The sequence below is a fragment of the Sphaerodactylus townsendi genome, linkage group LG08, assembly GCF_021028975.2.
Source record: "Sphaerodactylus townsendi isolate TG3544 linkage group LG08, MPM_Stown_v2.3, whole genome shotgun sequence".
NCBI lineage: Eukaryota > Metazoa > Chordata > Lepidosauria > Squamata > Sphaerodactylidae > Sphaerodactylus > Sphaerodactylus townsendi.
This window is the reverse complement of record NC_059432.1, coordinates 65,953,988-65,977,219: the sequence shown is the minus strand read 5'-3', so window position 1 is coordinate 65,977,219 and position 23,232 is coordinate 65,953,988. Positions and strand designations below refer to the sequence as shown.

At 43.0% G+C, this 23,232-nt stretch overlaps 1 protein-coding gene across 3 annotated transcripts in view; it reads left to right on the top strand.

Annotated features, from left to right (window-relative positions):
* The first annotated feature begins 11,101 nt into the window (after window positions 1–11,101).
* Window positions 11,102–23,232, top strand: part of ENTPD1 (ectonucleoside triphosphate diphosphohydrolase 1) — a 56,552-nt gene continuing 44,421 nt past the window's right edge. For 2 of the 3 annotated variants that reach the window (XM_048505825.1, XM_048505823.1), the window contains exon 1: window positions 11,102–11,202. The gene's annotated coding sequence lies outside the window, so the exon portion shown is untranslated. The remainder of the gene's footprint in view (window positions 11,203–23,232) is intronic. The other variant, XM_048505824.1, reaches the window with a different exon arrangement.

Genomic DNA, 23,232 nt, shown 5'->3' with positions numbered 1-23,232 from the left:
GGTTCGCCATCACTGGCCTAGAGGGGCAGTAGGCTAAATAGAGTTAATGGCTTCTGTCAACAGGCTTGTTCAGGGGCCAGGGCACAGCGTGGCACTGAGGGGGAGGGGGTGACATTGGGTGGACCTATAATTCTCTCTGCTTGATCACCACCAGCAGAATGAACTGACATAGACATGTGCATGCGCAACAAGGGGATAAGAGCTCCTTGGTGGGCTCTGACGGATTCCATGAGGTCACCCAAGAGTTCCCTCAGCAGCTATTGAGGTGGACACCTGTACTGAAACCACCATCACTCCAAGGCTCATGCCCACCACAACTGCCTTACCTGACTGGTGCTCATTTCCAAACCATTATCAAATAAAAGGCAACTGCTCCACAGGTCTCTGCTCCAGCGGGGGAATAATCACACATGGATTGTGTGGTTATCTACTTTACTCAGGATGGTGGGACTTGCCCCTCTCCATAGCACCCTGTCTGAGGGAACACCCAGCAACAGCCAGAGCTCCAATCCAGTGCAAAGCCCAGATCTTTAGCCCCATTCCCTGAAACTGTTCTAAACCATAAACCATCAAATATTTATGCCACCATTTTTCTTGGTATAACTTTGTACCCCCTCTCAGGGGGCATTCCCAGGGTGAAAGGAGTTATAGAACATGGTTATATGTTCCACAATCTGCCCAAAGCTGGTGCAGAGTCTTATACCTGAGTTATTCTGACATGCAGCTGCCACAGAGTGGTGCCGGTATCTGACGATGGTGCAGAAGCGCTGGGGCCCTGCACCAACGTAAGGGTCAGTTGGCTCCCTGAGGCCATTCACCCCTTTTAGCATTGTGCTGATAGTCGGGGGGGGGGGGGGGGGTCCAAACACCAGAAAAAGTATTTCAGCAGCAAGCTTACCCCACACATTCATGCAAAGCAGTTTGGGCTTCTACTACTGTTTAGCACGGATCATTGTTAATATTATCTGTGTTAGCTAAACATTTAGGAGTTAATAATAAGAACATGTTGGGAAAACATTTTGTCCTTAAAATCCATAGGTGTCTGCTGTTGTGTTGATGAGGAGAAGGATTAAAAGCAAACATTACAAACAAATGGGATAAACAGTCCAAATGACAGGGCTCATAATTAGGGAAATAAAATTGTAGTGGACAGTCAAAATAAGTTCCATCTGGGATTTCATAACTAAAGAACATATGCACATTCTGCAGTCTTGTGTTTTGCAGCAACTTCCTTTCCATTGGCCTCAAATGGTAAGTATGTGCCAGTTCTCACTTAATTAAAAGTGTCTGGATTTTCAGTCATTTGCTACCAAGTAAATATCACTCTCTGTCATATCAACAGAGGTTTCTGCAAATTTAAGAAAAATGGCTTTAATAGTTCAGCTTTATATTTTCATTTTATATACCTAGAAGACTGCACAATTTGCAGTCACCATTGCCTTACAATGGAAGGTCCATGTTGTAGTGGTAACTTCTTCCATTCCCTCTCCAAGATAAACACATTCATTTCCTTTTCTGGGACTTACATTGCTTGGTCGTGTCCCACCCACCTTGGGGATTGGGGGGATTGGGTAAGGGAGGTGGAGCAGGGAAGGGGGCCCATTATCTGGTCATGGTCCACCCACCCCGAAGGGAGAGGGCCCAGCATCTGGTCAGCACCTACTCCTCCTTGAGGAATGGGAGGGGTAGGAAGGGGAAGGGGGGGAAGAGAGCCCACTATCTGGTCGTGGCCCACCCTGAGGGGAGGGGTCCATCATCTGGTCAGGGCTCCACCTCATAAATGAAGTCCCATTCGAAGATCAATCTTCCTTCAGCTGAAGAATGTTAGGCTGATTCCGCATGGGCCAAAAACAGCAGTGTGAAAACGTTGTGAAAATGGTGTAAAATGGTTTAAAACGGTGTAAAAGGGTTATACTGTTTTCACACCGTTTTCACACTGCTGTTTTTGGCCCATGCGGAATCAGCCCTAGTGTGCATTTATGATTGCTAATATTTCTTCAGCATGTTATTTGTTAAGAGATCATGCTCTGTTCAAGTTCTTTGTTCAAGTACAGATCATGACTTAGAGAAGGGAGGCTGTAGGTATGTGTCTGAGAAAGAGAAGGAGCAGTTTGGACTGTGAGAAATGTCCCTGTCAGATGGAGGGCTGGATGATAGATCAGCCAAAGGTGCTGAGAGACATGCAGCTTCCCCTCATTCTTCACCCACCAGCAGATCTTCCCACTCTGGGAAAGCTGATTCCGAAGACTACAGGACTCATGTGAACTACTAGCCATGCAGTTCGGGGATTGCTCTGGGAAGGAGGCAAAACCACCTCTTTGGCCAGCACACCTCAGCTAATGGAAGAAGCAGAAGTAGATTTGTCCTTCCTTTATGGCCCTTATCCATTTGTCCTGCAAAGTCAGAATGGACTGTGGAGTGATGAGGGGCAAGTTCTGGATCCAGTCCAGAAGGCTGTGAGTTGACGGATGCATCTGAGAGTGGGGAACAAGATTTCTGGGGCTTTCGTGTGGGATAGTGGTTCTGCTGCCCAATGGTAGAGCTTCTTTTACTTCAGCTCTATAGCATTTGCATATTTGTAAATAAAGAAAATATCACAACACACAGTCATAAATCTCCAGGCCTGTCTCCTCTGAAATGAACTGACCCCAGGTAGTGCTGTCCTTGGAGTTCTCACAACTTGGAGAAGTCCTGTGTGATTCTGTTCTTTGTACTGTATTATTGTATACTTATCACTGAGCTCTCCCCATCCTCTTTATATGTGCTTCAATCATACATAAACACGTGTTTATAGAGTGAATTTGTTTAATGTTTGCGTATATGTAAAATATGTAAAGGACAGCACAGAAACGCCAAATCCCACAGATGTCTTTCCTGATTTGGGTGGGCGAGGGGGGGACATTCATTTTAATCTGAAGCATCATGCATCTGGGGAGGGAGCTGTGGACGATATTTCTCATTACTTGCTGCAGTGTCCTGCCTCCATGGAGATAAGGTAACTATCTGGCATGTTGCCTTCTTGGTACTGAACAAACCAACAAAAAAAGCTATGACTTGCTCACTAACAGTCTTGTATGCTTTAGTGACCATGAGAATTCACCAAAAATTTCTGATGGCCTGGGGTAGGCTATTTTCACAAGTGATTTCCTATATTGAATTATTTAATATTCTATTTTTGTAGAGTGCAGTTTTATTATAACAAAATATGTTTATTCACAGTACCTGGCAGTTTTGCTTTAAGTCATAGTTTGCATATGGAAGAACTAAGGCTGCTGGGAGGGTAATTTATTATACAGTTCATGGAGTTAAGTCCAGATCTCCTAGGGGCAATTCTCCCTTCTAATAATTGACTGATTATACACTGTTGCTCTGCCACACTGTGAGGGAACGTTTCCTTTGCAGCAACGATTTCTGTATAGACATGCTGACACTTACAGTGCCACTGATCTCAGAAGCCACGCAGTTAGCAAGAGCTGGGAAACCTTGATGTTTTCTCTCGCTTTGGGGTTTCATTCCTTCTGGGCCACTCCCCCATCCAAGGGCTTCAGCCCTTTAAATGTAATATCAATAAAAGGAATATTACGTTTAAAGGGCTAAAAAACTCACAAAAATGGCAGTCTTCATTTTTGGCTTGGACAAGGGAGTGACCTGGAAGTTGGGGCAGGCAAGCCATGCAAGCCGAGAAGTGGGCAGTGGGGCACATCCTTGTGTGTAAATAAGAAACCATGAGGAGGCCCCACTGCAAAGGCACTACGGGGTAGGAGCAGTGTGGGAAGCACTCCATACGTAATGGGCCATGGACTGGTTCTTGCAGTTCCATCATGTGAGCCCTTCCCATTTATGATCAATGTAAAATGATGTTTTCTAAATGGAAATCTATTAGGGCATTCTCTTAGCTGCGATGAAATATAAGAGAGCCTAGCAGGTTAGAGTGTTGGACTATGATTTGAGAGACCAAGGTTCAAATCCCCATTCAACCACAAAATTCACTGAGTAACCTTTGGCCAATCGCTCACTCTCAGCCTAATCTACCTGACAGGGTTTTTGTTAGTAAAGGAGGAGGAAGAGTAATATATATAGCTGCCTGGGTTGAGAAATATATAGCTTCCTGAGCTCCTTGGAGGAAGGGCAGAGTAAAAATGTGCTAAATAAGGAAATAAATGAAATGTACCTGAAAAGCAGTCATTTATATTACACACTTTTAAAACCTACTAGGCCAGTTTGTAGGCAAGTGGTATGAGTATAAGCATTTTTTATCTTTATGCTGATTGAGTTTTGTTGTTTGCAAAATTCAGAGTTGTCAGGATGCCACTAGCAAGGGGGAAAGAGATGCTTCCCACGCTGTCCCTTGCTTCTGTCTTACAGCACACAAACAGCAGAGGAATGGTAGGCAATTTGCTAGCCTTTCTGTTCTTATTTCCAAGTTTCATTCTATGCCCAGACACTGATTCCATTCTGAACCCCAGTTTCCTCTTTTTTATTTTTGTGTTTTCAAACTTCCTCCACCAATGGTCTGGAACTTTATCAGCATCCAGCTGCTTGTCTGTATTAGTCTCTGGATAGCAGGAACCATAAGAACATTAATCATCCTTATTTTTTAAGAGTACTAAGCTAACATTTCAGTTTCTGATCTTAGAAGTAAAGCATGCTAAACAAATGTAAGACACTGAGAAAAGAGCAAGCTGGTAGGAGCACAGAAGAAATTTAAAGCTGTTGGAGTTAAACCAGGCAGGGTGCAAAAAACAAACCCACAAACCCACAAGCACAGGAAGGCCCAGTTTGAGCCAATCTCATGGCTCTGGGAAAGGGGAGGGGAGGTCCAGGTAACTCTCCCACCAATACTCATGCACATACAATTTCCCCCTTAGAAATGGTCCTCAATCAAGTTGCTTTAAGGCCTGAATAATAAAGGCACAGTACAAATATGTATAATTTTAATTCATGGGGTTTAAAGCAACCCCGCCACAAGAAGCTAAAGTTCAGATCTGAGATTAACACTGTGGGGATAGGGAGAGTTAAACCCCAGCCTTGATAAATATCAGTACCCTCCCTCGTGCAGCTCAAATAAACATCTGGGGAGCTGAAGTATCCTGTTGTCCTATAACACTAGACCAATTTTTGGGGTTTCACATACTTCAGTGTTGCAGGACCATTCCTTTTCTCCTTTTCATGGTCTGAAAGATGTGTCTGTGCTCAAAGAATCCCACTGAGGAAGGAAACGTAGTAACGTCATGAGGCCATAGACCAAGGACAAGGTCATGAGGTGTGGACAGGAACGCACTTGCAGTTTCAAGTCCAGATTTCACTTCTACTTATGTTATTTGTGCTTCAGAGGCGATTGGAGTACATTACAGATTGCATTCCTTTAGGGTTACCAACCTCCAGGTGGTGACTGGATATCTCCTGGGATTACAACTGATCTCCAGGCAAAAGAGATCAGTTCACCTGGAGAAAATGGTTGCTTTGGATAGTGGAATCTTTGGCATTATATCCCATTGAAATCCCTCCCCTTCCTAAACTCTGCCCTCCTCAGAATCCACCCCCAAAATCTCCACGTATTTCTCAACCCAGGCAGCCCTATGTCACCAGCTTAGAATATTCATTGAGCATTATTTAACAAAAATGACTGCAAAATATAAAGGAGCACCAAACAGTTGTGTTCTGCTCTCTGATAAATAGAATTTGCTATAGAGAAGTTTGGCAGCTGGAATGCTTCTTCCAGCAGGATGTGTGGCAACTTCACACTTCCTTCTGTCCAACCTTAAACCATCAGTGTGCAGACCAGAAATAAGGAAAGAGGTAGTCCAGAATAATCAATTAGAAACTAGAAAGGAATGCAAAGTATAAGTTTGCCTTCCACATAAGTTGCAATTTGTTATATCCTCCAAGACAAGGGGATATATATAGAGGGAAATCCTGTTTTTGTGCAACCATTCTGTGAATAGGCTTCTGGTTAGGAGAAAATTGGCTTAGTGGACTTTATTTCCTGTCCTGACTCTTGATGGAACTTAGCTCAAGGAACTATAGGTTATGAATGAATGAATTTATTTGTATGTAGCCGTAGGCCATTACAAACACATCAACAATTATATCAACACATTATGAGTATACATGATAAATTAAATGAAAATATACAGCACTGGCTAAAATATACAGTGATTTTAGGTAAAATATACAGCAATATACCAATAAAACATAACAACCAAGAATCAGCTCTAACAGACTGCTCCCTTAAAACCACATTGGACTTTATTTTCTTCACTGCCAGGGTATATGAAGACATTCTATGGGAAATGTACTTACCAGATAGCAAAAATAAGTCTCTAAACATTCACTCTTATTGATAGAATTGTTAAGTCACCCAGATCTGAAGGTGTAAAGAGCAAAACTAAAAATACCAAGAAATTCTGCACCCTTCAGGAAGTTTCCCCATGTTAGAAAAATAGTATTTTGTTGCACTTCCTCATTTTTGTATCTTCCAGTTAAGATCCAGTTTAAGGCACTGCAGTGTTGTTCCCTTCTAACGTGGAGGAAAGCTAGTTCTTATAGTGGTTAGACGTTCGATAATGTCTATGTTCAGGTTCCCAATCAGCCATAAAGCAATGAGTGATTTTAGGCCACCCGCTCTTTCTTTCAGGATTAAACTAGATCTGAATGCATCCTTGTGGCTGCCATGAGGACACTACTACTATTTTAAAATGCTGGGAGGGTCCAATTCTGAGTGGGCCCGCAATGTAACAGTTTGGAGCATTCTTGTCCCCCCAGCCTTCAACTGCCAAAATAGCCACACTTTCACCATGGCTGTTTAGTCACTTGAAAAGTTGAGGGGGGAGCAGGAAGAGCACCACACTGTGATCCTGATTAGACTTTCAAAGCATTTTTATATGGTATTGTAGGTTTTCTGGGTTGTATGCAGAGGTGGGATCCAGCAGGTTCTCACAGGTTCCCGAGAGTAGGTTACTAATTATTTGTGTGTGCCGAGAGGGGGTTACTAATTGGTGATTTTGCCATGTGATTTTTGCCTTAGTTATACCCCTCCTCTCAGCAGTAGTGCGCAGAACTTGAAGCAGTCTAGCAGGAGGTGCACCGGCGTGCGTGGCAGCCTGCGCCTGCGTGCATTCGATTCCCGCCCAAGGACCGGCGCAGCGGCTGCATCCTTGCCACAACCCCACCCAGGAATGCCCCCCCCCCCGGAATGCCCAGCCATGCCCCCGTCGTGCCCCGCCCAGCCCCATTGGTGCTATGCCACAGTTTGCATGGGAACCTGTTACTAAAATTTTTGGATCCCACCACTGGTTGTATGGTCATGTTCCAGTAGTATTTTCTCCAGATGTTTTGCCTGCATCTGTGGCTAGCATGCCAGCCACAGATGCAGGTGAAACGTCAGGAGAAAATACTACTGGAACATGGCCATACAACCCAGAAAACCCACAACACCCTAGTGATTCCAGCTGGGAAAGTCTTCAGCAATACATTTTTATATGACTTTAAAATGCTGGCAGCATCCTTGTGGCAGCTACAAGGATGCCATCATGTCTAATTTGAACATCAGTCTAATCCACCTCATGGAAAAAATAAAATTGAGAAATTAAAGAACCAGTGAGTTCTTTTGCAAGAAGACAAGATAGAACAGGCTGCAAGATGAAAGATATACCTTCTTTGGTGCTCAGCATTGCTACAGTTCTCAAATCCATAGTATATTGAGGATGGAAGGGCAATTAAGTTTTTTCTTTCTTACAAGCTGTTCCTATCTATAGCTTACATGGAAAAACATTGACTTATGAAGTACTAAGTCATGGGAGGGAATGTGAAATATGTTTTCTTTGGCAGTAGCAGTCTCTAAAAGACTGGAGACTCCTAAAAGACTGGAGACTCCATAATATGCTATACTGATATCGTTTTCCTCGAGATGCAGTGTATTTCCCTGAATTTGACACTTTCCTTTTTATCTCATTTTGTCGCTGTATTCATAGTTTGCTCCAAGCAACATGGCCAGACCAGATAGATCAGTGGCATTTGCTATCTTTGCTTAAGCAGAAGTCTTGCTTTTTGAGTACACGAGAATGGATATGGCTAAACTTGTCAGTGGTGGTAGAAGGTGCCATCAAGTCTCTGTCAATTTACGACAACCTTGTGGAGTTTTCAAGGCAAGAGACAAATAGAGGTGGTCTGCCATGGCAATCCTGGACTTCTTTGGCAGTCTCCCATCCAAGTCCTAGCCAGGGCTGACTCTGCTATCTTCCAAGACCTGATGAGATTGAGCTAATCCAGGCCATCCAGGCCAGGATATTCACTGGAAGGGACCAGAATTAAGAATATCTAGAACATTTTGATTCTCTTTGAGAGCCAGCATCATGGTGAAGTGGTTAAGAGTGGTAGAGAACCGGGTTTGATTCCCCAGTCCTTCACATGAGTTGTAGCCAACCTAAGAACCTGTAGCAGTGCGGAGGGTGAGAGGATGGCCTTTCCCCTGGAATGCTGCCTTGTCAGACCTGGCAGGACAGTGCCCTGAAAGGAGTCTGTTTGAATTCAGAAATTCCATATTGGGACTGTGTCTGACCTTGTGAGCAAGAATGCCTCAAGGATTTCCCCACACCCACCCACAAATTAATGCCTAGTAGCCCATACTCAGGAAACAATATTTGAATATGGACAATAGCACAACCTGGGCGAAACCAGTTATTTTGTATTTTGTCTCTTAATCTACTCAAGTATCCCTGTGACTCATCCCCTTGTGACCATCTTATCTTCTAACGGCCATTAAGGGTCTTTACTGTATTGTCCAACACCTGGCAAAAACCCATCAAAGATAATGGGTCAGCCATCAGCTCAATGGTCTGATACTCAAGACCATTAGGTCACCTTGAACAGCAGGAAGAATCCTTTGTTCAAGGATTTCCTTGGCCCCAAGACATTTCCCAAGACCCTGGGAAATGTAGTTCCCACCAAGTCCTTTGCAGCCTGGAAGAGAACAGGCAGGCCTGTTTTCCAGCCTGCTCGGTTTGCTAAAGTAAGTGGGGGGGGGGAGGGCGCTGCGGGGAGAGCACCGTGGGGGGAAGGGGGAGGGGTCAGGGAAATTTTCTGCCCCCCACGTGACCCAAAGCCGTACGCCTGGTAGCTCTGCCACTGGGTAGGATACCAGGAGCAGAGAATTGGGGTCTGGATTTGGCTCCCCCAAACAACATGTTCCACATACCCACACAAACGTGTCATCCTTTCTCCCTGCACAGACATAGCACCAGCCCCATTGACATGTTGCCCCTTTTGGCCACCTCCGTATATCTGAGCAGTTTAGCACATCCTCCTGTACATGTGGGTCAGGGGCCTGTACATGTGGGTCAGAGATGGAGGTGGTGTCTGCACCAGAACAAAAAGAGGATCAGCACCCTTCAACTCATGGACAGGATCTGTCTGGATCATTTCCACCTGGACAGGGCCACCTCCAGGGCAAGGTGCCACCCTCCCAAGCCATCTCCATGCTGCAGAATAGCCTTCTGTCCCTGTGCTTTCTGGCAACAGGAACATTCCAAGAGGTCGTGGCCAAATTCCTGGAGGTCTCACAGTCCTGTCTGCCACTGCCTAAATGGGTTTCTGGACACAATGCTAGCCAAGCTCTGCGACCATGTGGAATTCCTTATGGAGACAGACCTCACCACGATACATGCCAGATTTAAAGCTATAGCAGCTTCCCGAACATTGTGGGTACAATTGCCCAGACGGCCCCTCACGAAAATACTAAGGTGCACCTGAGAGTTCACTATTGGTCTGGGGCCTGGTCAGCATTCTGAGCACTTTTGGTCCCAAATTGTTATAATGGGACCCTGCTACTTCCACATGCTTTCTCTCCCCCTCCCCTCCCCTCCCCTCCCCCACCTTCTGGATTGTGCTATTAAAAGAATTGAATTGTGTTTAGGATGGCACTGCAGGTCACACAAGGTTGAGAAGAACAGAACCCCATACATTATACAGAATGAAAATGAATAAATGGTTATTCTAATTTGAAACTGTAATTGAGCCTTTTGTTTCTGGCTGCAGTGATTTGTTTGAGGCTTGATAACTTCATCTAGGCATGTTCTCTCAAATGAGCTAAAGCATCCATTTCAAAAGTTACTTCATTTTGTCACCATATTATCTTTATGTCTATGCAGGTGCTCAGCTGTGCCTCTCTACTTTGCCGCTTTGCTCAAGCAAAGTAGTTTACTCTGCCTCACTTGGAGATCAGCTATTTGTAATGTTTCCGAGAAATGGTAATCCATTCTGAAGCAAGCAAATAAAATTGGAGAGAGATTTTTGGAATAACCTCTGAGCCAGAAACATCATAGCAGAAATTTATGGGGCGGGGGAGTGGGGCCACTTGTTGTTTTAACTTTTGATCCTTTATGGATAGAACTGTATATACTAAGATTCTGTACTAATATGCATAGGGAACTAATAAACAAACAAGCTAGATGCCTCTCTTTTTTGGAAATTTATTATGTAACCCACCAGTGTCATTAGCAGCTTTGGGTCCCCCGCAGAGAATGGAAAGGCAACCGAAAGGTTTTATAGATAAATGTGTATTTCCACACCAGCTGGATCAAAGTATCCCTGGTGCTCTGAACCGCAGATTAAACAATCCAACAACCAACAACTGTCGTTCAGCCATTTTCTGTTTAAGCAGTCTTGACCAAAGCTAGAGTATTGCGATATAGCCAGTGTCTAGTTTGAGGGCAGCCTTAGTTCTGTGTTTCTAAGCATGGTAGTCGGCGTGCAAGAGGACAAGGCCCTACTGTGAACAGCCCTTCCTCTCCTGAACAGTCCCTTGAGTGTTAGGCAATTTCAGAGGTGGAGACATCATTGTTTGGTGTCGCAAAGGCACTGTTTCTTTCAGGCTGGCACAATCAGATATGCTTCTGCCTCAGGTTATAACCCTTGGAGGTTTAGAAGGACAGCGAGGCAGGCCCAGGGCACGTGTTCGATCAAGGCTGCCCAAATGAACACGTGTGGCCGGAGGGGTGTGCGCGTCGCGGCCGGAGCCCCTCAGGCGGTCTTTTTTCTCCTACCCAGGGCGCAACTGCTTTGAAGTGCCTCTAGTTAGGCGGTTAGTTAACCCCGCCCACCTCCCTGGACCATTAAAAAGCCCGGCTGCAGGCAGGTCCCCTTCTTAGAGGCAGCCGAGGCCGGGGAGAGAGCGGGCGCCGGTACTGATGGACGACCTGGACGGTAAGCACGGGGAGATGGCGCTCTGCATTTAAACAGCCAAAACAGCGCCCCCCCCCTCCCAACCGAAAGAAGAAACGGAAGGAGGGAAGGGGGACCTGGGGGAACTCAGAATGTGGCCGCTCAGAATGGCTTCGTTGTCAGCCAGCACACAGACAAAAGTTTGAGGAGTTAATGAGTATTCAAAAGACGTTCCCAGTCATTCAGGTTTGCTATTCAAGAGTGAACTCATTTCGAGTCCCTTCTGCAGCTCTCTCAGTGCATCTCCAAGCGGCAAACATCTCTGGTGGAGGGACCCCTCTTTGTGTGTGTGTCGCTTCTGAGATGATGAGTTAATTATTAAACAGATTTATTTTGGGGCTCTGCTAACTTGCAGATTTTCAGCATTCCTTCCATTCCAGGAAACGGCCGGGCATAAACTTCAGCTCCAAGTGAGGACCGTACACAGAGGGGTTCAAGCAAATGTGTGTTTAAGTTGAAGTGTGTGTTTTAAGTGGAAGAGTGGGGGTCCTCGTCCTTTGGATGACAGAGACCAGTCAAATGGATTGTGGTTGTTGGTCTTGGGGACATATAAAGTGACAACGCTCAGAGGGGGTCTCCCTGGTTTTGTTGCTATTACTTTGAATGGAGTGAGGACATTGGGATGCAGTCAGTGCTGAATATATGTGCTATCTAGTAGAATTAAGAAAAACTAATTGTGGCTTGGGGTATTTCACACAAGGAGGCTGAATACTGACATTTTATCAAATTGACATTGGCTAGCATGTTCATTTTCATTATCTGATTCATTCCTACCCTCATTGACAACCATCAAAAGTAACCAAATCTCTGAGTGAGGCTCAGAGGCATCTTTGTGTGGCAGTTCCCATAGTGGGTTCTTTATCATTGCATCTGGGGTGCAGCAGGTGTGTACATATGGGTGGCCTCAGTAGTGTGAAGTGTATGAAAAGCAGCCAAGACTTGCCTATTATTTTGTGGTTCTCCTTGACCCTGTTAAAGATATTACTTTACTACTGCTTTTGATTTTTTTTCTAGTGGTCTGATGTAACAGCCTGCAATTTCTGCCTTCTTTGGAGAATACCACTTGTGGAGAGAGTGGGATATAAATTTGGTAAAACTAAAAGTTTACTTGGTCAGCAGTAAGGGGATCTTAGAGCTTGAGGAAGATAGTAACGAAATGTCACCAATGGAAACACATGCCCTCTCCCTACTATGTAATTTGACTACCGACATATCCTTATCTAGTATACCACCTAAAATTAATTTCTGGTTTTGTCAATATAAGGATTATCTTTTTTTAAAAAAATAGTTCTATTCTCTGCTGTACAAAAGATCTGTATTCTAGTAAGTACTAGAGAGAGAGCAACATATAACTGTATTCTTTTCAGCATTCCTTGCATTCTGTGGTAGCTGTTATAACTCTAGCCCCTTTTTTGGCCTTTGGTGTGACTTGGGCTCTCTTTTGCATCCTGAGTGATGGAAATCCAATAGAGCAATCTTAAAATTGACTTTCTGAGAGTAATCTTCATCAAATAGAACTGTGTAGGATTCTGAGTAGACCTGCTAAAGGTTGCACTGTAAATCAACCCTGGTCTGTTCCACATGAAAATGATCATAGACCTGTTCTTTCCATCATGCCCAATAATATATTTTTTATCTCCCCCACTATATTTTAAAAATGTATCCTTCAGCCCGAAGAAGACCTCTAGTGAACTTGCAACCTTCCTCATGCTTTTGTGAAGTTCCAAATATAGATATTGCTATACTGTTGGTTGAGGCTTTCCTGGTGACATTACAGGCTGCGCAGAATTAGGTTTCTTCTGAAGAAGCACTGGTGTGAGGCAGAGGTTTTGACAAAGAAAAAGAGTGACTTAAAAAGCTGTGAAGGTAGGAGTTTATTCATCTGTGGTTAATAGATAGGTAACTTGTGCTGCAGTCTGCAGGGTAGTTGCAGGGTCTGAATGCTCTGTGACTGTTGTAATGTAATGCATTGACTATAAAGGAAGCCACAGACCTCAGGTTTGGCTTCTTGGACCCTGGTCTGCTATTGCATGCAGATTGACAAGGGACAGGTTGCACCTCATGGCTGTTGGTTGGAACATTTTTGCTTGGAGGCTCACAAACCTGATCAGGAGGGCTAAGCTATTTGGGGGAAGGAGATAGTATTCAAGAAAGTAGGAGTTCATCAATTGCTAGAGATAATAGCCCGGAGGTTATATAGAGAACTGAGTGAATGATCCAAGAACCCAACAGTGGGAGGGAGAAAAATCTTAAGCAGCCAAGGGGAAATGAACCATGGTCTTAGATGTCTCTGCACTAATACACAGAGCATGAGAAATAAACAAGACAACTTGAACTCTTAACATGGCAAAGCGAATATATTAGGCATCAATGTAACCTGGAAGAAATGAATCTCATGGTTGGAATGTAATAATTGAGAGGTATGATCTATTTCAGAGAAATAGACCAACTAGGAAAGCAGGAGAAGCAGATTTTATGTTAGGGATGATTATGTCTGTGAGCAAGTCCATGACTTAAATCCTGGAAGCCAGGTTGAGAGCATCTGGGTAAAAATTGAGGAGGAGGGAAACAACAACCATCTCATTGTGGAAGCTATTACAGACCCCTAAGCCAGACTGAAAAGTTGGATGGCGCCTTACTAAAACAGAGGACCAAACGTTCAGAAAGGAGAGAAGTAGCAGTAATGGGAAATTTCAGTTACCCTGATTGAAGTCTTCTGCTGGAAGAGTATTTCCTGAGTTCTGACTAGACCAGAGTTATGTTGTGCTGGTAACAGTATCTGTATTAGTGGCACTGAAGTTGTCCTTCCATCAAGTCTTGTGTTATCTTACTGCTTGGAACCCCTCAACACATTCTGTGCTCTTCAGGGAACTATGGCACAATATACTTGTCTGCAAGGACACACAGGCAGGGACTACTGCTGAAAACCTCTTCTTTTTTGTGGTAGCCTACTTGTGGATTTCCACTTCCCTTTAAGATACAAAAGGCGAAGTGGAGGTAAGTATTGTGGTTTAGGTTAGTCTGATCACGTCAGATCTCAGAAATAGGGTCAGCCCTAGTTAGTGCTTGGATGGGAATCCACCAAGGAACACCAGAGTCATGCAGAGGAAGACAATGGCAAACCACCTTGTTAGTCTCTTGCCTTAAAAACCTTACTGGATTCCCATAAATTAGCTGTGATTTGATGGAACTTTACATACCCCCTCCCCAAGTGTTAATTGGTGGCATGATGGGATGCCTACCTTTAAACCTAGATGTACTGTGCTTCTTACTTCACTCAAGCAAAACAGTCCCTTTCGCCCAATCGTGCTTAATTTGGCTGAGAGAAAGGAGAAAGGAATGAACTTTTTCCCAGGTGCCAGCTCTAAAATGTTTCCTTTTAGTGGGACAAAGGGGAAACACCCAGAAGCTGGCTTGAAGTATTCAGGAAAATCATGATCAGTGCCAACTGACGCATTTGAGGACCAAATCGCTGTTTGTAGGCAGTTACACAATTGAAAGATCCTTGTATGAAAGTGTTCTTCATTTATTTTTTTTAATTCTACAATCCCTCTCCCCAGCTCAGAGCAGATTATGGTAGTAAAACAGACACAACGAAATCCTATACAGCAAATAAATGCAGATATGAAAGCCAATAAACCCTACAATATAAGCTCAAAGAATTGAATCACAGTTATTCTATAATACTAACCAAAACACAGATATAATCCAAACCACTCAGTTTCAGAGTACCCCAGACTGCTTTATGGTCATTTCTCCCACCCAATTTGAACAGTTCAGAAAAAATACTATGGGCTTCCATACTTTCTGAAAGCCTCATGAAGGTAAAACCCTCCACACAGTCTCTAGAAGCCCTCTCCAGTGGTGGGGATAGCAGTAGAAAAGTTCTTGAAAAGGTGGTGCTAGGCTTCCTGACAGATGTAAGGTAGGTTTTGGTGAGAACATGCTGCACTGAATGGTTCTCTGTTTTACTGCAGCTGAGGGAAAACAGGTATGTGTGTGTCGCAGCATTGTAAGAGGAGTAAAAAGTTTCTTTATCTGGTCACCACAATCAGGATTGTACTGGCAAAGAATTGGAACTCTGTAGAAGAATGGATTGAGAAAGTTTAGCATGTAGTCAAATTAGACAAATTGACTTGTTTATTGAAAGAAGATTCCCTGGAGAAATTTAGTGTGATCTGGACTCCTTTCATGAATTATATGTCAGAACAGTTGAAAACTAAATCACTGCCCTAGGAATGTCAGATTAGAAACACGATTATTAAGAATATATACAATAATATATGCAAGTAATAAGAGTAATTTGATCTACCAATGTTTGAAAGGATTTTAATTAACAATCATGATTGTGTAATGTAATAATAACCGTGGGTCTGTTATCAAGCCTAGACTTTCACATCCGAGAGAAGAGAAAGATGTCAATGAATCTGTTCTCTGTTGCATCATATGTTTTCAATCACTCCCACCTAAAGACCCTACCACTTCCACCTGATTCCACCTAAAATAGTGTTGTCTCGTCCTGTTGTCTCGTCCACCTTAGACCATGGAATTGTCTGCAAGGAAAGTGAGGACATTATTTTACCTGGTGGTCTTGGCAGAGTTTGACTCCCAGCAAATATCTGGATAGTTGAAATCTCCCATTACTACTACTTCTCTTCTTTGTGAAAGTTTGGTCATCTGCTCCTGGAAGGGATCATCGTCTGTCGTTTTACTTTGTCTTTTTCTTTTTAGTCTGCAGCTGTATATGGATTTTTGTGCTGTTATTGTGTTATTATTGGTTTATGTCTATGGTTGATTTGTATTTTTGTGTATTGAAATGGAATAAAGATGTATTTGATGAAAAAAGAAAAATAAAGACTTCTACCCGAGACCCTGGAGAGTTGCTGCCAGTCGCAGAAGACAATACTGACCTGGACAGACCAACGACTTGATTCAGTGTAAGGCAGCTTAATGTGTATATGGAGTTTATAGATTGAGATAGGTGAGTGTGATTGGTTGCAGAATTTGTAGGAATCAAGTGCATTGTTTATGACTATGTAGACAAGGTGGAAGATCAAGGGGCAGTTCAAGGGGAGCATTTTCACTTGTACTTATTCTTTTTCTGGTGTGACAGAAACCCAGCCAAGACCTGTTCCTCCTTTAACATGTCATGAGGTCGCCTCATTCTAGCCTGTGTTAACATAACTGCACCCAAAGTTCAGTTACACCTGTTTTGTGATCTACTGACCTCATAGTGATATTACAGCAATGTCACCTGGAGTATCTTCAGCATATGCAGGTGCAGGAGACCTGGTTGCCATCCGTAGGCTTTCCATCTGGTGTCATTAGTTTAGTCTGTGATAGTCAAGGGTTTTTTGCCAATCGGGCTGGTTGTTTTACATTACTCTTCTTTAGCCAGTGCTTGGTGATGATGAGCAGATCAAGCCCCTCTTTTCACCCATAACACTGAGATCCAGTTGAGGGTTTGGATCCTGAAGGAGGTGGAGAAACAGGTCCAACAAACCGTCGTTATGCCTCCCATCCTCCAAATTTCTTTTGTACGTGCAAGTGCATGCAAATAAATAGACACCTTTTGTTTTTAAGTGAACATTCCACATACTGTTCTTCGCTTTCAAATTCTTGAAGGGGTATGGTGAACCCTTTTATTTTACACACCATTTCTGCCCTGACCCCTTACGATTGGGTTCAAAAGTGGTTCATGCATGAGTGATGCAGGTGCGGTGATGCGTGCTACTTAGAAGGCATCATCCAATAACATTTGCACAGGGCCTATAAAACAAACTGGACAGTGACTGTTGCTTTGCAATGGCAACTAAGAGTAGCAGAATGTGTTGTCACCTGATAGAATGAGATAAAAAGTAAATTCTGTGTTGTATGCATTTACTCTGAGGCTAGCCCCCAGAATGTATGTGATTCTGCTTTGAGGATAATATCAACTAACTTTCAGAGTTTTGGTCATCTAGTATGCAGCAGGGTCAAATATTCCTTCTTCATGTGTGATTGATGATGTTCTGCAAGGTACATAATTTCCTCTAGCACAGAATATGTCAACAATATGACATGTTACATCTTTGGCCAAATGTTTCCATAATTACTTGAATCTGCCTGGATACTTTACAGACAACCTGCAGGTGTTTACAGTCTGCTCCCAGGTTAGGCAACCCACAAAATAATTAGGTGGTTTGTATCAGGTTTCTAGCAAGAAACCAAACAGGCTGGAGGCTGTGATAAAGATTTCTCTTTTCTTCATGATAGCAAAGTTTCCTTTTCAAATTGGAATAAAGCAGCTCTGGCTTTTTGGTGGTTCTTTATTGACAAGGTTTCCACTGTTATCTCACTGTTTTGAACCAGAACAGCGTGGAGAGAAAAATTAAAATGCTCAAATCCAGTTTGTTTCCCTGCCCCTCCCCCAAGCTTTTCAGATGGAGAAGCCCACAAAATGTTACGAGTGGAAAGAATCCATTTTCATAGTCTGAAAACACCCAAATATACAATGCAAAATACAGTTGTTCGCCTTATTTTCAGAGAGTGCAACTGGAAATATTTAAAAGCTATTTGCCTTTTATGAAGACAGAACTGATAGTTCCATGTATCTTAATATGTTCAAGGAATGTTTCATAACAGAGATGAAATGTAGTGGAAACTTTGGCCAGGATCTTACGAGAACCAGCAGTGTCATTTACTTTGTGAAACTTGATGTGGTTGTTTTCATTTAGGATTAAACGCAATGCATTTTCAGAGAGGTTACAAGCATTTTCTAACCAGTGGAATGTCATGGAAACTTTTGGATGCAGAATAGTCCAGTAACCTAAACTAGCCGAAAGCAAGCTGCTTAAAAGAAACTTTCCAAAGGTAGTTCAAGGAGCTATAAAGTCATCTGCTGACACACACATCAACGGGCAAAATGCGTGATCTTCAGACAAAATGGGCCATCTGGAAAGATATCAGTGCAATGCATTTTCTGAGTGGACAAGAAAAATACCACTTAGAGCCTGCTATGGTTTCCAGATCAACAGAAGTGTGTGTTTGGAGTTACATGAAACTATGTTGTTTTGTAATAAGCGAGTCCTTCAGATCAAACGCCACCGGAAAACCCTACTATATGCCAATGTAAGGGGAATGTGAGGCAGTCTCTGACTCTGTGTGGGTGAGTCACACTTCCTAAGATCTCTGTCCAAAAACTAGTAGAACTTTGCATTTCCATGTTTGCCATCTGCTGCAATATTTTACTCCTGTCCGCTACATATATTTGATGTCCATCTAGGTCCAGAGTGCACACACAGCATAGACCAGGTCTTGACAAATCGTACATTTCACAGCACCTAGAAGTTTCATTGTGACACCTACTGTTTTCAACAAGGTAGTGTATTTCAATAGCTCTCAGTGGAAATGCAAAGGGTTGGATCCAGCTGGTTTTTTTACTGATGTAGAAGGGAGGAATGCCCCCTCCTGCACTCTTTGACCACCCAAAAACTTTGTTTGGGAATATGGGATCTACATGGACGAAAGCCATGTGCAACTGGAACTGTCATAAAGAGGGCGAATTGGCAGAAAATAAGCTAAACATTTGGTGGGATCCAATTCAAAGCTTATTTATCATTTCACATCAGAATGTTTTGTTCAATGTAAAAAAAATGCATGAAGTTTGTGCCATTGCTTGTTTATCTGTAAACTAACTTTATACCTTTCAGTGGTAGTGGATGAATTAATTAACCAGTTGCTTTCTGTACTGGTGCCAATATTCAATCAAGTAGAGCTTTTTAAAGAAGCAGAATTACAAGGAATTGGGCAGAAATTAAACTAGTATTGGAGATTATAGTGATGACAGCCAGGGTTGAGCTTGTTGAGCATTTATATTGTAAAAGAAATGTCATCCTTATACATAATTCCTTAAGGGATCCAATGATAAACCCCCAGCCAGTGGATGCACAGGACCAGAGGCGTTCCTCCCATTGGGCAAAGTGGGCAGTTGCCCTGGGCGCAGCCCTGTGGGGGGCGCAGGTTTGTTTGTGGGATTTTTTGTATTTTCAGTGTTTTTTCATTTTTGGCCTGCAGAGGGCGCAGTTTTTAGGCTAGCAGCATCAAAATTTCAGGGATGTTTTGGGAGACTCTCCTGATGCTATCACCCAGGTTTGGTGATGTTTGGTTCAGGGAGTCCAAAGTTATGGACTCTCAAAGGGGGTGCCCCATCCCCCATTGTTTCCAATGGGAGCTAATAGGAGATGAGGCTTTGAGGGTCCATAACTTTGGACCCCCTGAACCACACTGCACCAAACCTGGGAGGTATCATCAGGAGAGTCTCCTATTGATACCACCCAGGTTTTGTGAAGTTTGGTTCAGGGAGTCCAAAGTTATGGACTCCCAAAGGGGGTGCCCCATCCCCCATTGTTTCCAATGGGAGCTAATAGGAGATGGGGGCTACACCTTTGAGGGTCCATAACTTTGGACCCCCTGAACCAAACTTCACCAAACCTGGGTGGTATCATTAGGTAAGTCTTCTAAAGATACCCTGAAAGTTTGGTGCTGCTAGCTTAACAATTGCACCCCTGCCAGCAGGCACCTCCCCAATTTCCCCAGATTTTCCTTTTAAATCCCGCCGCCTTTGACATGGATTTAAAGGGAGAATCTGAGGTCCCCAGTTTAAACATTGAAAGTGATGCTGTTTCAGGGTGGGGGAGAATCAACCCCAAAATAGCATCACTTCCAATGTTGTTTAAACTGGGAACCCCAGATTCTTCCTTTAAGGTGGATTTAAAAGGAGAATCTGGGCTCCCTAGTTTAAACACCATTGAAAATGATGCTGTTTGGGGGTGGATTCCAGCATCACTTGTTTAAACTAGGGAGCCCAGATTCTCCTTTGAAACATTGAAAGTGATGCTGTTTCCCCCAATTGGGGGTACTGGATACAACACCATAAAATGTTTTCATAGCAGTAATAAAACATTTTGAAAGCATTTCACGGTTTATTGCTGTGCTCAGAGTTGGGGCATGTTCTATAATGTGATGGTGACTTTGAAACAACCTGGTGTAAAAATCATTGCTTGGTCACAGTGGGGGAGGGTGACTGCCCATGGGGAGCGCCAAACTCCAGTTTGCCTAGATACGCCACTGGACGTAGCTACAAGGGGGGGGGCATCAAACTCAGGTTTTGCCCAGGGCTCCAGTTTGCCTAGTTATGCCACTGCACAGGACGCAAGAAGTGAGTAGCTTTAATAAAATTATTTGAAGAGGTTAGGATTAAGTTTGGTAGTAGCACTTATTAAAAAGCTGGTCATTAAAATATAAACCCCGAAGGCTGAGAAATAAATCCTAAATTTTTAAGCTGGCTCCTATAGCCAAATAAAATTTGTCAAGGCCTGTCTTAAGCTCTGTAGAACACTAGACATTCAGGGGTTTCCATCAGTTTCACTTTATTAATTTATCTATTAGACGTGTTGTCTTTTTTGATCTTTGGGTCATCATATCAGCTCCCAAAGCTTTAAAATTCACATTTAACCTCTTCTTTTATTCCCGATACCGTAGTCCTCACTTTGGGGCATGGCTCTTCTATAGTCCCTTATGGCACATGTGATCACTTTTTAATCTGCTGCCATTGTTAGAAGTATATCTATGCTCTCTGATGCAGTTGACCATGAAACATTTGTCCAGAAAAATGGCAAAGTATTGGAACATTTTGGAAGAAATTCCCCCCTCCCCCCAGCCTTCAGATTACCTGCCATCCTCACCAAGGTGACTATCAAAAGCTAATTCCTCACAGTGAACAATATCGGGGAGTTGCACCTGCCAGCGCTAGCATGTGTGTACTAACATAATGAGTCATATGTCCCAATAATAATTGTGGATGAAATCAAACAGTCAATGATATTACAAACAGAATTGCTTTCAAACATCATCAAAGACCAGAACAGCCTGTCCACTGTGGGTAAATAGTTCTTCCTATGGGATTAATCAGTCTCTGAGCTATTTGTTCTTGTCTTAAAGGGAACCTTTTAAACAACACCATCACAGGCGTGGGAACTAACATTCAAAATCCTTCTGGATTCTGAAATAAGGCAAGTGAATCAAGAGACTTTGGACCAATATAACCGTCTGTCACCCACATGTTACTTTTCTGTTACAAACAACTTTGAAAGGCTCGAGGAATAGACCTCATTTTAATGTATGCAGTGGATATCTCAAGGCCAGATCTGAGTTGTGGGCAATTACCTTTTCAAATGTCACATTTAAAAGCACAGATATGATTTAGGTGTTTGTGAATTAACTTTTGCAGATTCAGGCGCATAACATTTTGAATGTATGAAGCTGATCCATTGATCCAAATATTATGTGCAGGATATATTGCAGCAAAAAAGTATTTCATAACACTGAGTTGATTTAAGTGGAGATGCCAGGAATTGAACCAGGGGCTTTCTTGAAAAGAAGAGTTGGTTTTTATACCCAGCTGCCTTTACCTTGAAGAGTCTCAAAGTGGCCTTCAATCACAGTCCAGTCCTTTACCCAAAACAGACACCTTATGAGGTAGGTAGGGCCGAGAGAGTTTGGGAAGGCTTCGCTCAGAAGGAAGGCATAGGCTTTGTGTGGAGGAGTGGGGAATCATACCTGGTTTTTTAGACTAGAGTCCGCTGCTCCTAACCACTACACCTCGCTGGCTCTCAGCATGCCACATGCAGGCTGTACCACTGAGTTGCAACCCGTAACAATATGCTTGGCACTCCTTCATGGGAGTGGGTCTGAGTTATTACAGTGAGCGCTATATTGACCCAGAAGCTATCTGTGTGGATATGTTCCTAGAACCATGGATTATATGATAGAGAAACAAGCCCATCCTTTCATATGGCTTTCCCCTCTCCTGTTATTTCCCCAGCAACTGCAAGAACACCTCAAAAGCATCTGAAGACCAAGCAGAAAAAAAGTCCAACTTCTCTCTTTTTACAGCTCATACATGCATACTAAGTTTTAAATCTGTTGTTCTCTTGTGTTCGATACTTTAATTTTGTATCACTTGCGGTCAACTCCAAAACATACTATCAATGACTGATTGAATACACAGAGGATGATGGAACTGGTTCTGTACTCTAGAGAACATGGATTTGCTGGAAAGTACAAATGTGCTGGCTGATACCTTTTAGAGTCAGCCCAATTGAATTATGGCTCTCAACTTAGCCTCGGCTAAGCTTGCTGACACTGAGATAATTGGTTGTTAACAAAAGAGGCAAAGCACAAATATTATTTGGTAGAATGAAATTTGAAAACTTCACAGCAGACAAAACTACAATTCCATCCAAAGCAGATATATCCTTCTACGCCCATTGACTTCAGTGTTACCTCTGATGACACAGCCTAGGAGCACAGCACTCCTTTTTAGGTTTTAAATTCTTCTATACCATTTTAAGTTGCATTCGCAAACCAATTAGATTGAGTTTTTAGATTTAAGCCAGTTTACCAGGCAGAATATATGTAGAGTTAGTGTGCCCTTTTAAGCACATTGATTTAAATGAACTTCGAGAGTGTAATTCTGCTTAGAATGGCAGTTATTTTGTTCTTACCCACACTGGCATCTAACTAATCTGGAAGAAACACATATGTGTTTCCCTGGAAGAGCATACTGACAAGCTGAGGAAGTCTAAATAGAGCCACAGAAAACTGTTTTTTCTGATGACACAGATGGTATTTTTCTAAAGCAATAGAAGTGGCAGGCAGCAGCCCTCCAAAGGATTCTGCCTAGTTAATTTAAAGGACTAGTCCACCTCTAGAGAAATATGGAAGCACTCAGAATAGCATAAAATGTTTCTGTAGGAAAGCAGTCAAGCAGCAGATTGACTGGGGATTTTGCACAACATGTGGTTTGTTACTTACCTGGGTTACTTTGTACAACAGGCAGTGGATGGAATGAACCATCGTTTATAGTGATATCTGAATGCAGCCAAGGTTATCTTCACATCTTTTGCAACCCATAATTCTTTGTAAATGTAAAGGTTACTTTTTAATGGAAAGCTGGTTTTAGTTTTGAAT